Source organism: Cnephaeus nilssonii (genome assembly GCF_951640355.1).
Source record: "Cnephaeus nilssonii genome assembly, chromosome: 9".
Taxonomy (NCBI): domain Eukaryota; kingdom Metazoa; phylum Chordata; class Mammalia; order Chiroptera; family Vespertilionidae; genus Cnephaeus; species Cnephaeus nilssonii.
The window spans coordinates 81133337-81149375 of NC_137080.1; positions in this window are offsets into that span (position 1 = coordinate 81133337).

Below are 16039 nucleotides of genomic sequence, written 5' to 3' on the forward strand. Positions count from 1 at the left end.
AGAACGTAGGAGAGGTGGAAAGTGTCTTTTAATTATCTGTCTGCCCACATGCCAGGTGCCACTCACCCAGCTTTCAGACTGAGATTGGCATCAAATAGACTGCCAAGCAAGGAAACATGCAACAATAGAAACAAAAGGCAGAAAAGGAACTCCAGAGAGGCTGCTGGGTAAGCAGAGCTTTGGTCAGGGACCTGTGTTTCAGGATGGTGGGACAGAGACACCGTGTGCTTGGCAGTTAGGTAGACAGATTCAAATCCCAGATGAGGGTCTTTGCAAGTTACTTCAATGTCTGAGCCCTAGTTCCATGATTATAATGGGGATAATTATACCAATCTTCTAAGGTTGTTGAAAGAATTAGAGAAGTGTATTTAAACCATGTGCTGCATTGTACCAGTAAAAAAACTATTAGGTGTTATTGTTTCTGGCACTCTAGGGAAAGAGAGGATAAAGTTTGATAACTCCTGCTGTGTGTTCTGGTGGAAGAAAGTAGCCAGTTGTTCCTCTTTATGCTAGAATAAACTATTGTCCACTAATTAGGCTAATAAATAGGTCTGGAAAATGAAAGTTTGCCTCAAAAATTTTGCTTCAAAAAAATAAAAGTTGGCTTCAAAATTTTGCTTCAAAAAAATACCCAATAGTTTTGTTTTTATTTATTTATTTTTGTCCTGAAACATCTTCCTTGTAAACTCACCCTTGGTTATAGCTGAGGTTATTGGAAATTAGTTTAAAAAGAAATATAGCCCAGCTGCTGTGCTCAGTGGTTGAGCATCGACTTATGAACAAGGAGGTCATGGTTCAATTACTAGTCAGGGCATATGCCCAGGTTGCAGGCTCAAGGCAGCCAATCAATGATTCTTTCTCAGATCATTGATATTTCTATCTCTCCCTCTCCCTTCCTCCCTGAAATCAATAAATATATTTTTAAATGTAAAAAAACACACAAAAAGATATATAAACGTGTCATCCTGATGGGTGTCTCCTCCAATCCCAGGTACACCGTTGACGTTGTCCTTCTCCACATATCTCCTACTCACACTGACACTGACTATGAACTCAAGCCTGTGATGTCCCTGCGCCAGAACCCCCACACACTGCATTTGCCCCCTTTGCGAGCTCTTCTCCGTGAGAAGTCTCTGAGAGCCTTCTGTCTCGAGGAAGTCCTAAAATATTTCAGGAGAGCATGTAAAGTTCCTAGGAGCAGGAAATGTAGCTGTAGGAATCTGGTAAGCCAAGCAGAGGTGACCCTGGTATTGGGGGAGCGAGCATAGAAACGCAGTCCAGGTAAAAAAACAAGACTTTTACAAAAGCCAGCAATAGCAAACTCAAATGCACAGAGGGAGAGTGGAAAGTCAAGGAGGGAGGGTTTGCCATTGATTTAGTCATCTTATATACTTGCAAGCAACCTTGGGCATGGTACCTAACCTGTCTTATTTTCCACAGCTTTAAAATGGGGATAATGAATACCTACCTCAAATGCTTATCATATCAAGTAATCATGATTAAGATAATATTGGAAAAGCACTTTGCAGATTACCCAGTGCTTAACAGGTACTCAAAAATATCAGTTGCCATCTCCTTTCCACAAATCCTTTCTCACATAGTGGTGTGTTGGAGTTGGCTCACTCTAGAGTTGGCTAGGGCCAATTGTATGCACTGCTTCTTGTTTCAGGGACATCATGTTGGTAGCGTGAAATTTGCTATGGTGGGAATACTTACACTATGGAAATTGGCAAATGCTATCAGTCAGGACTTCCTCATCCACTTCCCTCCTTAGAAAGCTTGTTGTGAAACATTTACCAGCATATTGATTAGGTAATTTAATATCTTTAAGCCTCAGTTTCCTCAATTTTAAATGGGGGAGGATAAACATATTCTACCCCTCTCATGGGGAGATTTTGTATCAAATAACATAATGAAAACTAAAAATGACTGAGAGTAGTAATGATTCATATTAATGTTAACTAGAGAAGGTGACAATGGCATTTCTTTCAGGCAAGATCTATCAAGTTCCAGTTTTTCTGAATAGCCTAAGGGTGTAGAAGACCACAAAGGTCAACATCTCAAGTAGGATAAGGTCGGAATACTCAAACCTTCTAACCAAATACACTCAGCAAACATATATGCACTAGGCCCCATGCTAGATGCCAAGGATATAACAGTGGTTAAGATGGTCTCTGCCTTCAGGGTCCTTACAGTCCAAGGAAAGACAGGCTAGTAAACCAGAATAACAATCCTGAGTGATACGTGTGATGACAGGGGTGACACAAATTGCTCTAGGACTCTGCAGTCTAATGCAGTAACTGCTAGCCACAAGTGGCTACTGAATACTTGAAATGTGGGGGTAGTCCAAATAGAGATGTGCTGTAAATGTGAAACACCAGATTATGAAGACTTAGTCTTTTAAAAAGTAAGCGATCTCTTAAATAATTTCATAATATTAGTTACATGTCAAAATTTTCATATTTTGGATATATTACTATTTTCTAATTTTTACCCAAATAAAATCAAATGCTTAGTACAATATAATTGATGTAGAACATAAAATAAAAGCATGGAGGCATGGAGCAGACTGACATACCTCGATGTGTTGTTAGAGGAATGAGAAGAGATAGATCAAAGAACTTATATACTTACCAGAGGTCTGATGCATGAAATTCGTGCAAGAGTAGGCCTTCCTTCCCCCGGCTGCCAGCACCGACTTCCCTCTGGCACCCGGGACCCAGGCTTCCCTCACAGCCCCGGCTTCATCCGGAAGGTCATCCGGAAGGACATCTGGTCTAATTAGCATATTATGCTTTTATTATTATAGATATGCATAGCCCTTGGACACAGGCAATAGGGTAGTGAAGACCTGGAGGGTAGGTAGGGGTTGGAGGAGGGGAAGAAAGGGGGGAATGAGATATATCTGTAATACTATCAAAATAAAATATATATTTTTTTACATAACATAAAATAATACTTTATGTTGTTCATTGTCATACAAATTTTATTAAATACATGAGCATGAGTGTGTATAGTGGGAGAGGAGATGGAGAATGGCATTGAGTGTGGGAGGTGAGGATGACAAAAATATATATGCATAAAATTAAATTAAAAAGAGACTTTAAAGGCCCTGGCTGGGTAGCTCAGTTGGGTGGAGCTTTGTCCCAATATGCCTAGGTTTGTGGGTTTGATCTCCGGTCAGGGCACATACAAGAATCAACCATTGAATATATAAATAAGTGGAACAACAAATCAGTGTCTCTCTCTCTCCCTCTTCCCCTCCCACTCTAAAATCAATCAATAAAAAGAAGAGAGACAATCAGTGGAAAAATAGAGTAGGTTTTCAAGTCAATATTTATCCCTATGTCCCTGTCCCTATTGATCTCTCTCTTCCTGGAACTTTCCTACCATGGGTAAGTACAACTCTATCACTTCCTATTGTTGTTGTTAGAGAGAGATAGAAAGGAAGGGGGAGAGAGAGAGAGAGAGAGAGAGAGAGAGAGAGAGAGAGAGAGAGATTGATTTGTTATTCCACTTATTTATGCATTCATTGTTTGATTCTTATATGTGCCCTGACCGGGGATCCAACCCACAACCTTGGTGTATTAGGATGATGCTCCAACCAACTGAGCTACCCCACCAGGGCAGTAACTTTCTGTCTTGATTGTAATCCCACCTCATGGTGTAAGTCTTATCGTACCAGGAAAAGTTTGGCATAAACTTTCTTTTCCTTCTTTAAATTTCCTTTCTTTCTTTCTTTCTTTCTTTCTTTCTTTCTTTCTTTCTTTCTTTCTTTCTTTCTTTCTTTCTTTCTTTCTTCCTTCCTTCCTTCCTTCCTTCCTTCCTTTCTTCCTTTCTTCCTTTCTTCCTTTCTTCCTTCTTTTCCTTCTTTGGATCTTGCCTTTAACTCATCTCCGCATTTTCTCTCTCCGGTGCTTAAAGAGTTGGCCCTTAACCAACCCTGGTAGACATCCTGACTAGAGTGCTCCCAGCCTTCCCAGAAGCCTGCAGAAAGACATCTCAGTCAGGTGCAAACTGTCTGGACAGGTGTGCAGGAAAGTCTATTACCAGACAGTGAAGCCACGTCACTGTTGGACAATTGCAGTGCACAGGATAGTGCCAAGTATTTCTGTGTGTGCCCACAGTCGCCTCTTAGTGCTTACAGAGCCAACCTCCCATAGGCACGAGGGGCCTTTTCCAATGTGGCCCCTCTTCTCTCCTCCCCTGACTGGCCCCTCCCAACCTGTCCTTCCTCTTTGCACTCCACAGGGCACCCCAAGGAGCATTTTCTGAGCCTCTGAGCCCTGGGAGTCACTAGTATCTCTACCCTGCCCAGGGTGGTGCTGAAAAAGGCATAAAGTCCTTCAGATTCTTCGGATGAGGGGCACTTCAGAGCCATAAGCAAACAGTATGTCTTTTGTCAATGTAAAATTTTGCTCAGAGAATAACTACATTGCCTCGCTCTGCTGACAAAGCCTCTATTTCTACATTGCCTTATAGCAAAATACTTCCCATTCATTGACTACTTAAGTCTATGAAATATAAACTCTTATTATCTCTGTTTTACAAATGAGGAAACTGAGGCACACAGGGTTTGAATAACTTGCCCAAGGTCTCTATCTATTGCCTGGTCTACTCTATTTCACCACCACCACCCGAGAGTTAAATAAGGTGGGAGAAAGAGAAAATCACACCGTGCCTCACAAGTCTTAATGTACAGACATGCTTCCCCAGAAGTCCCTCAGACTTCCTGGTGACTAAGTAGGCCAGAGGGAAGTCTCATGGTCCATCCTAATGCCTAGGGGGGGGCGGGGGGCGGGGATTTGATGGGGTTAGGACTCGGCCAGCAAGGCCACTTCTCCAGGCCTCTCCTGGCCTTCCCTGGTCAGCAGGGAGCCGGAAGTCTTCGTGGGGGAGATGAGCTTCTTCATAGCCAGGTGACCTGGATGTGACAAACCTGAGAAGGCAAGGTCACAGAACTGCGAGAGGCATGAAGAAAACCCCACCTTGCCAGGAGGGAGAGGAACAAAGGAGGACGGGCGTATGATGAATTCAGTGTGCATGCCTTCCTGGGAGCAGATCCAAAATAATACTCATTAGCCCAGGAGCCTGACTGCACATCCCAAAGTGCCATGAAGACAGAAGAACGGAGGGAGCCCTGCCTTTCCCTTAAAATACCCCCCTGGTGGCCAGTGATAGAAGTCTGAAAGTCCTCATCAGACAAGGGTCCTTTAGGTAAAACAAAATGGAAGGAAATGTTTTCAGCCACAGAGAGGCTACCTACACTCATTTGTCTTAATGTTATTTTATTTTATTTATTTTAGATTTGTAGAGGATGTTTATTCAAGCTGGGGACAGTGAAACAAGGAAGGGCCTAGGGTAGAAGAAGCAACAGGAGAGGGACTAGGTGGGGAATGAGCCTAGGCGGGGCAGCTTTGGCTCACTGGGAAGTCAGAGAAAAGGGGCCTTGGGGACAGGTTCGGGGGGGTGAGCCTGGGACGCGCTGCCACTGCCCATTGCTCCCTGGTTGCAAGTCTCGTGGGGTCCCTTAGAGTTGAGGAGATACGTGCGTGTGGGGGAAGAAAAGGTGGAAGGGGACGGCATGGGCGTGCTCCTGGGAGGGAAAGCACGCCTCTTTCTGTTTTTAAAGGGGCCCCAGCAAGGGGAAGCCAGATCCTGTGTCTCATGCTCCACAAATACAGCAGTGACTCAACTTCTTCTGCTGCTGCCACAAAGGGAGGGGACAAGTTATTTTTCCTACAATAAATCTAAAGTAGATAATCATTCTTTTCTCCAGATGAAAGGCAACACTCACAGTCAAAAAGATTCTCCTTAAGCATAACCAATGGACACAGACAGTAGGAGGGCAAGGGCATGTGCTGGGTGGCAGGGGTGGGGGGGGGGCGAGGGGCAGGGGAGAGGTCAATGGGGGATAAAGGAGACATACGTAATACTTTAAAAAATAAAGAATTTAAATTTACAAAAATTATCTTTTTCTAGTTCATTTAAACTTAGGATTTCACATAGGCCTGCAGTAACATACCAACCCACACAAATAGGCCAGTTTCATCCTACAGCTCCCAATCGGAAAAATATATAGTTTAATTGGAAAAGGAAGGTATGGACAGATAGTGCATAGCAAGTCCTTAAGCATACGGATGATTTCATGGCCACATGAAATGTGGGAAAAGAGATGTTTCCTATTGTTCCGGGTGCAGAAGCTGAGTGCCCTGCTTGGTGGAATGCACATGCGGTGTCCTTTCAAGTGCCATGTCACAGTGGTTCCCAGGGAGCCACTCAGCCAGCTCCAGGGTGACCAACTGCCAAAGCTCTCGGGCCAAAGAACTTTACTCCCTTTAGAAAAATTATTGCTTGATTTCGCCGAGGCTGGTTTTGCTCAGTGGATAGAGCGTCGGCCTGTGGACTGAAAGGTCCCAGGTTCGATTCCGGTCAAGGGCATGTGCCTTGGTTGCAGGCACATCCCCAGTGGGGGGTGTGCAGGAGGCAGCTGGTTGATGTTTCTCTCTCATCGATGTTTCTAGCTCTCTATCCCTCTCTCTTCCTCACTGTAATAAATCAATAAAATATATTAAAAATAAAAAAATTATTGCTTGATTTGAGAGAGAGAGAGAGAGAGAGAGAGAGAGAGAGAGAGAAGCATCAATTTGTTGTTCCACCTACTTATGCATTCATTGGTTAATTCTTGCATGTGTCCTGACAGGGATCGAACCCACAACCTTGTTGTATCAGAACCAACTGAGCTAGCCGGCCAGAGCTTTACCCCTTTTTAATGTAATGCAATTTTCTATGAAAGGCTTATAACCTTTAAAGGAACTTAAAGTAGTTACATTTTGGCTTTGATATAAAGGCCATTTGTCCCACACATTTAAATCAATCCATTTACACAGTTATTATTTGCTGAGTGGCTACTATGAACAAAGCACTACCTACTTGCTTAAGAATAGCAGTTCTTACTCACTGAAGGCAAATAAGAAGTCCTGGAGAGCTTTTCTTTTCTTTCTTCCTAACAGCTTTGTTGAGGTTTAATTTACATATCCATAGCATTCACCCGTGTTAAGCATACAATTCAATAATTTATAGTAAATTTGCAGAATTGTGTGAACATTGTCACAATGCAACTTTAGAACATTTCCATCACCTCAGAGCTTTAAAATAGACTGATGCCCAAGCCTCACTCAGACCAAGTTAGTCAGACTTTTTGGGTGATTTAGGCAGCTTTCCGAGTGCTTGTGAAATGCAGGGTGTTGAGAAAGACTGTTGTACAGGACAAGAACACGACGGTACCTGCTTCCTGCTCTTAGGGAACAGAGAGTCTAAGCTGTCTCATCCTTGGCACTGTTGACTTGTTGAGCTGGATAGTTCCTTCTTGGAAAGGGCCAGCTGTCCTGTGTATTGTAGGAGGCTTAACAGCATTCCTGGGCTCTGCCCACTAGATGCCAGTAGCACTGCCCTCCCCAAACTGTAAAGACCAAAAATATCTCCAGATATTGTTAAATGATCTCTGGGGGGAAGTTGCCCCCTGTTGAAAACCACTGGTCTACAGAGGAGATAAGACATGATTACAGGTAAGTTGAAAACTTGACAGAGACATCATGATACCACGAGAGATGCAAAAGCAATGCTATAGCAGTTTAAAGAAGGAGAAGAGATCGTGTGTTTCAGTGTGACATAGTGGCAAGAAGGTGGGCTTGGAAGCAACAAATGTTTAGACTGATGATCTTGGCTCAGCCGCTGGCTGGCTTTAGGATCTTGGATAAGGTAGCTAAGTTCTATGAACCTGTTTTCTCATAGTAATCATTCAGTATGTATAATTTATACAATTCAGTATTATCTGCCAAAGAAAGATAGGAGTAGAGGTGGTGTGCACATAGAAGGCACTTGATATAGCCCAACATTGACTGAGCGTTTACTTTGCCAGGCATTGGGATAAAGGCATTACCTAAGATCTCATTTCATTCTCACTACAATCCTACGAAGTAGGTACAATTAGTATTCCCATGTTACAGATGAGGACATATCTCTAAGCTGAGACTTAGAGAAGTTAAGAAACTTACCTGGGTCTTTGAGCTTGGTAAAGTGGGAAATTCAAAAGGCAGATCAGTCTGACTTGAAAGCCGGGTATTTGAGAACTATGCTATATGACCATGCTTCTTAAAAATTGTTCATCATAAGGATCACATTATTAAAAATGCACATTTCAGGATCCAGAAGTTCTGGAATAGGATAGTGACTCTGTATTTTCTATGAGTAGCACAGATGATTCCTCTGATCGGCCAACTTTGGGGATAATTGTGATGGTGCTTCTCAGAAATACTGAACGGATGTTAAATAAGAAATAAAGCCAGTTAAAAATTCTAGTTTGGAAAATTGGGGAAGTGTGTGAGATTTTCATAGAAATCATAAGGAGGAAATAGCATGAGCAAAGGGTGTGCTGGGGTGTTGCAATAACAAGAGGTAACGTTTATTTTGCACTTAAGGGAAGGGGCACTGTCCTAAGCATATTCCATATATCATTTTATTTAATATTCACAAACAATTCTGTGAGACTGATACTATGATTATCTCATTTACAGATGAAGAAACTGATTTGGTTGGTTGTTTGTTTTCAATAAATTTGTTGAGAAGCTTCTATAAGTTAGCCATCAGCTGGACCATCCCTGGCCTGGAATATCTAAATGTGACGATCGTGCACCTCATTGGATGCCCCCTGCGATTTCAAAGCCCACCTCAGGGTAGCTATATTTCCAGGAGGCTTCCAGTGTGCTCTGCTCCAAGTTCCTGTTTTTCCTGAGTTCTTTAGCTTTCTGATGATTCACTTGGCAAAATTCTGGGTGCCATCCCTCCTTCCTGCTGAAACTTTCATTCCAAGCAAGTGATATTTAGAGACTTAGAGAAGTTAAGAAACTTACCTGGGTCTTTGAGCTTGGTAAAGTGGGAAATTCAAAAGGCAGATCAGTCTGACTTGAAAGTCGGGTATTTGAGAACTATTGATTCACTGAAGCCTTAGGGAGACAGAGGGAGGGTTTACACTGCAGAAAAGCAAATATCTTCAAATTGTAGGGGGCAGGAAACTTGCCAAGCCCAGCTTCTGGCTGAGCTGCGCTCTCCCTGAGTGGGGCGCTCCTCCATTGAGCGTCTGCCCCCTGGTGGTCAGTGCATGTCATAGCGACTGATAGTTCTGCTGTTCGGTCAATTTGCATATTAGCTTTTTATTATATAGGATGTTTGAGAATTCTGCATACATGGGAGAGTCAGAGACCCCATATACATGAGAGGTTCAAAGACAGAAAGGGAAAATTAGCTATATATGAGATTCTGAGCTAAGGATCACGTTAGGGCTTTAGAGGGGAGGAGGGTCATTGCAGTTTGTACTGCCCCATAGATAGGTCAAAAAAGGTTATCTGTGATTTTCTCTTATTATAGGCAAGGCCTCTAATTCAAATTCTTCTAGGTAGTTAAGGGGAGGGGCAGAAGTTTACATATTTTTAAGTTTTTATTTATTGATTTTAGACCGAGAGAGAGGAAGTGGGAAGGAGATAGAGAGAGAGAGCCCGATTTGTTTTTTCACTTATTTATACAGGCAGTCCTCGGGTTACGTTGGACACATGTCGTTTCGTGGTTATGTCGCCATCTCCCATTTATTTATGAAAAAAAATGTTCTGTCATTTTGACATATGTACATATGTGCTTTATGTTTTTTATTATTTACTTACCACAAGGTCAGGAATTGTTATCTTTCTTTTAATTTTTTTTACTGTTTCACTTCATTACTGCTGTGTATGCACTCCATGTGAGTGACGTAGGTGCTTATGTAGGTGGGTTCCGACTTACAGCAAAAATCGCTATGTCGCACCATAGGAACGGATCTCGGACATAACCCGAGGACCTACTGTATATGATCCAATCCTGTGTCTGCTTAATTGGCTCAAGTAGTGACAAGCAGCATAGACACATTGATTGTCCGTTACACTTCCTTTCTTCCTCCTGCCCCTCAAAACCCCCCTTGCTCTCTGAGAAAATATCCAGGTCCCAGCACAGTAGGGGCTCTTTATTTAGCAGAATCCAGCCTTTTCACATCCCTTGCAGGGGAGCAATGGGCAGCGGAAGCTCATCCTAAACCTGTCTCCACAGTGGCTGCTGTCTCCGTGTGTCTTCGTATGATCTTCCCTCTGTACAAGCCTGTGTCCTCATTTCTTCTTATAAGAATACCAGTTCTATCGGATTAGGCCTACCCTAATGACCTCATTTTACTTTAAATACCTCTTTCAAGGCCCTGTCTCCAAAAGCAGCCACATTATGAGGTACTGGGGTTTACGATTTCAACATATGAATTTTTGGGGGACACAATTTAGCCCATTAAAAATAACTGAAATATTTATTTTTATCTCTTAGTAAGTTTCCTGAGGGTAGGAGTTATTGTCTGTTTGCTTTTTGCCATGTACTCAGAACCATCACTAGCACATAATGGGCACTTAAGCTTTGCAACGAATAGGTAGTGAAGGAATAAAAAAGAAAGCAAAGATAACCTTTCAATACTTTGGATATGTGATAATGGGGCAGGGTGGTGGCGGTGGCAACATATATAGTGAATTTAGAGAGCTGTCTTCAGCAAGGGTCAAAGTCTTCTCTGATCCTAGCTGGATAAAGCGGCCCTTCTCAGACTGTGTCTGTTTCTGCCACCAGGTGTCATCTGAAAGCAGTCGAGTTGGACTTGAGCTTCGTCGCTTGGTTGTGTGATCTTGGACTGGTTGCTTGCCTCTGAAAATTTGTTTCTTCATCTGTAAAATATGGTTAAGGATTCTTGCTTCACAGGATTAATATGATATATTTTTGAAAAGTTCTGGCATACAGGAATCGCTCATTCTAAAAGTTTCTAACCGTGAAATTTAAAGTTATATACGTCTCTGATCTCTGCAGAGATAACACTCCACTCCCTAGCCCTGGTTTCCCCATCCTTAGTTTCTGTTCTCTGCTTTGCAAATCCCTCTGTCCCAGCCCACACAGCCGGAGAATCTGGGGTGGGGGTGGTGGTGGGGGGGGAACAATAGAAATGAGGGAGTGGTTTTTTTCTTCAAATGCTTGTAAACAGATATAATTATTTTATTAGGGAAATAGTAATTTAATGCCTTAAATACAGGGGTCCTCAAACTTTTTAAACAGGGGGCCAGTTCACTGTCCCTCAGACTGTTGGAGGGCCGGACTATAGTTTAAAAAAAACTATGAACAAATTCCTATGCACACTGCACATATCTTATTCTGAAGTAAAAAAACAAAACGGTAAAAACACCAGCATGTGGCCTGCAGGCCGTAGTTTGAGGACGCCTGCCTTAAAATGACACTCATTTTTACAATTACTTCTAAGAGAAAAATTTCAGAAAATACCAATTCAGCAACCAATAAAGGCATGTTCAACTCTTACTTTTAAAAATAGTGAACAGCTCTATCTTAAAGACAGAGTTTAACTGATTTGTGGAACAGACATGTAAGTAGTGTGGGTTTTCAAACACTGTCTATAAAGCAGTTAAAATATCCATTGTGCTCAACATTTTGAATTTTTTTAAAAATTTCTTTATTGATTAAGGTGTCACATATTTGTCCTCATCCCCCCATTCCCATCCCCCACCCCTCCCCACGGATGCCCCCACCCCCCTGTTGTCCTTAACCATTGGTTAGGCTCGTATGCATGCACACAAGACCTTTGGTTGATCCCTCCCCCCTACCCCCACCCTCCCCTACCCTCCCTCTGAGGCCCGACAGTCCGATCGATGCCTCCTTGTCTCTGGTTCTGTTCTTGTTCATCAGTCTATGTTGTTCATCATTTCCCCTAGATGAGTGAGATCATGTGTTACTAGAAATATACTTATAAGAACCGAATGTGAGACGAGCAATAATAGTTATGCTGACAGGCAAATGAATCAGTCTGTAGTGAGTTTCTTTCTGGACCAACAGTTCTTTTGAGACCCAATGTCAATGTCCACCAGTTCCTTATGTGTACATGTCGGCACTGACCCCTCAGCTCTGGATGGTGGACAAATGGTGGTAATGCAGGTCCGACTCCCTCTGGTTTGGTCTCACCCGAATGCAGGGGCACGGCTTCTCCCGGACTCAGGGGCGCGTGGCCTCACCCGGACCTGGGACCCAGCATCACCCAGGCCCCGGGGCGCGTGGCCTCACCCGGACCCAGGTGTGCGCAACCTCACCCGGTCCCGGGATCCAGCCCCCCCCCCCCCCCGACCCAGGGGCGCGGCCTCACCCGGACCCGGGACCCAGCCTCACCCGGATCCAGGGGTGCACGGCCTCACCCAGACCCGGGATCCAGCTTCACCCAGACCCAGGGGCGCGCGGCCTCGCCCGGATCCGGCGGCGCGCGGCCTCACCCGGACCCGGGACCCAGCCTCACCCGGATCCAGGGGCGCACGGCCTCACCCGGACCCAGGATTCAGCTACACCTTGAATTTTTTATTTAGCATTAATTTTAGTGCTGTGAAGAGAGATGGCCAACAACCTTGCAAAGAGACACCACACGGCTGATTAATGTAAGGCTTTTAAATATTTTAGTGAAGTGATTATTTTTTTGAGCAAAGTTTGGGTGTTCATGTGGCTTGGGAAATGACTGCAGGTGCAAGCAAGTTACTTCAATGTAGCCTAAGGCATAGTATGTGTAGGATGTCCCAAAATCTAAATGCAACTTTAAGCTTTAATTTTTCCAAAAGTGTATATGGATGCTGGCCGATAGCTCAGTTGGTTAGAGCATTATTCTCATAAGCCAAGGTTTTAGGTTTGATCCCTGGTCAGGGTACATACAAGAAGCAACCAATGAATGCATAAATAAGTGGAACAACAAATCAATGTTTCTTTCTTTCTTTCTTTCTTTCTTTCTTCTTCTTCTTCTTCTTCTTCTTCTTCTTCTTCTTCTTCTTCTTCTTCTTCTTCTTCTTCCCCCCTCCCTCTCCCCCACCTCTCGTGCATTTGTTACAAACACCACCACCACCACCAGAAACAACAGCAAATCTTCTGAAAGTGTATTATTTCAATTTCTTTACTGTTATTCATTTTGAATAATTGTTTTATTAAACATTTTTTTTTGTTTTGTTTTGGTCATTGTTTGCTATCTTCATTTAGAGGGGGGAAATTAAATTAAATATGTGTTATTCCAAAAAAGGAACTGTACAAAAATGTTAAAAAATTAAACTTCTAAAATTTTTTGGTAAGTTTGTAACACATATTCTTCTGAAAGTAATAAAGTTTCAAACTGCACTAAGACCTTTGAGATACCCCTTGTAAAACACTATATATAATAAGTGCTGTGAGAAACAAAAGTGAAAGATTTAATCAGAAGGGAAATTTTCCTCCTGAGAAAAAGATCCTCCTCCCCGTACCCCTCAGATTAGTTGTTGCAGGCTAGTCATAAAAAGAAAACGACTTTAAAGGCCCTTGAAAGGGTGAGGCAGGTTGTATGTGTGTGACAGTAAACTGGGGAATGTGTGATAATATTGCCTAAATTTCCATTGTGTAAGAAAGTGACTCTGGATCCAGTTTTCTTTTGCCAAGGAAATTTTCTCTGTCCATTTGTCAGAGGCTTTTAATGTTGCTCTTATAATTTCCAATAAGAGCTCTTATAATGTTGCTCTTATAATCTTCCTTTCAAGAGAGGTGCTGGTGTATCTATTCATCTAAAAATTTTTCTGCAACCAGTAATCTATTACTGTGAAGCAATCTCTTGTGTATTGGCTAAAGAGGTGAGCTATGAAGGCATAAGACTTGAGTTCAGGTTTTGTCTCCTCCAGTGGCTAGGTATGTGACCATAGGCAAGTCACAAAACTTCTATAAGCCTCAGTCTGCTCATCTGTAAAATGGGGATGAGGATTCCAATAATCTATGCCTCAAAAGTTTGCTGTGTGGATCAAACGGGATAATGTATGTAAAGGACTTATATGGTGACTAGTACATAGTAAATGTTTAATACATGTTGCGGACTATTAGTGCTACTCCGACTACAGTGCCTCAAACCAGTGGTCGGCAAACTCATTAGTCAACAGAGCGGCAAACCACGGCTCACTCACGAGCCACAGTTTGCCGACCACTGCCCCAAACCCTCTCTGTGCTCCCACTGAAAATAGAATCAGGTTTCTTTGTTTGAAGTTGACAAAAGGAGAAAACTACTCCTTTGTTTTGCAAAATGCCTAATTGAAAGGCAACATCCTCTGGTGTCCAGAGGGCTCTGAATAGCAAAGTAAAATCTTTCTTCTATAAGACGGGAAAGTTTTTCTATGCAAAATAGTTTGGGATTTCCTAGGGACAGACACCTGGTAGATCTGGGGAAGTCTAGGGATGCTGGGAAAAAGAAAGATGCAAGAAAGGACTATGCAGAGAGGGCTGGCCCAAGAAACAAGCTGGGACTTTTCAGGAGACAGAGGCTGTGTGTCTCAGGCTCCCTTTAACTGACAGGTGAACTTTCAGAACAATAGCAGCATTTAATCTAACTTCCTGTTGTGCCCAGGTTCTTGACCACTACACAGCACGGCATCCCTCTGCTCGTAATGCAACTTCTTTGGGCCTCTCAGATGGACCCCCAGTTGATAAATCTTTATTTCCTATTCTCTACTGTGCACTATGCATAGTACGCACTATGCATCTCATATAACAATTATTCAGTCATTCGACAAACATGCATTGCATGGTCTGTGAGTCAAACTCTAGGTAGGTATTTAGTATAGTGTCAAAAGCTGAACATATTTATATGTTGTCAATGTCTTTTCAATAATATTGCAGCCCCTTAAAGGCAGAAGTCACCTTTATTCACCACTGTACACTCACACTGCCTAGCATAATGCATTCAGCATCGTCAGTTCTTAGTCAATATTTGCTGAATTGAATGAAACTGAATAGAGGTAAAATACTCAAATGAGTCTGGACAGATGAGTTCAACTGGTAGAGATTCCCGGAAAAGAAAATGGACTAAATAAAATCACTTAGTAAGAAAATGCATGGTATGCTCTAGGAACAGTGAAAAATTCAAGTTTTTTATGGCAAAGGGAGTGCTGGATGATGAGGCAAAAAGGGAGGTTGAGACCATTATTGTGGAAAAAGCCTTGAATGTCAAAATGAAAATTTTATACTTAATTTTTTAGTCAATGGGGAGTCATCAAGGGTTCTTCAGTAACTCTCTAAAAATATAATCAAGGTTGTGATTTGGGGAGCATCATTTGCCCATGCTATGTAGGAGTGTTAGAAAAAATGGTTGAGAAGGACATCCTATAGATGAGGGAAAAGAAAAGAGATTTTTAAGATGCAGGGAGAAAAGGAGTTGCAATCTTAGAGAAGGCAGAAGCAGGGAACTCAAGATCATAAAAGGAAGCTTCAGTCCTGGCAAGAAAGACTAGTGCTTCAACCACTGAAATGGAAAAAAGAAAAAGGAAAGGAAAGATAATTGATAGATTCTCCCTTCCCCCAACTGGTGGGCGGAGTATGACGTAACCTGCAGCCCAGAAATACCTGAGTGACTAAGCATGTACCTTATATGGACTATACACTGAATGGCCAGATTATTATGATCTCTGAACACATAATAATCTGGCCACTCAGTATACATATATTAGAGTATTAGAGGCCAGGTGCATGAATTCGTGCATGGGTAGGGTCCGGCCAGCCTGGCCAGGGGAAGGGGACATGGGCGGTTGGCCAGCCTGCCTGCTGGTCGAACTTCTGGTCGAGGGGACAATTTGCATATTAGCCTTTTATTATATAGGATATACACTGAGTGGCCAGATTATTATGTATTCAGAGATCATAAAAATCTGGTCACTCAGTGTACATTGAACCACCAATCAACACCTGCCAAATACCTTAAGCCCTTGTTCCTATATGGACCATACATTAAGCCAACAATCAGCGCGTGCCAAGTACACTAAGCCCCCCTTCCTTCCCATTCCTCCACTCAAAAGGCATGTTCATCTCTGCACGTGTTGCTGTTCTCCCCTTGCGAGACAGCCCGGCAGGTCTCTTTCCCCTAATAAAGCCTGTAATCCTGGTTTTC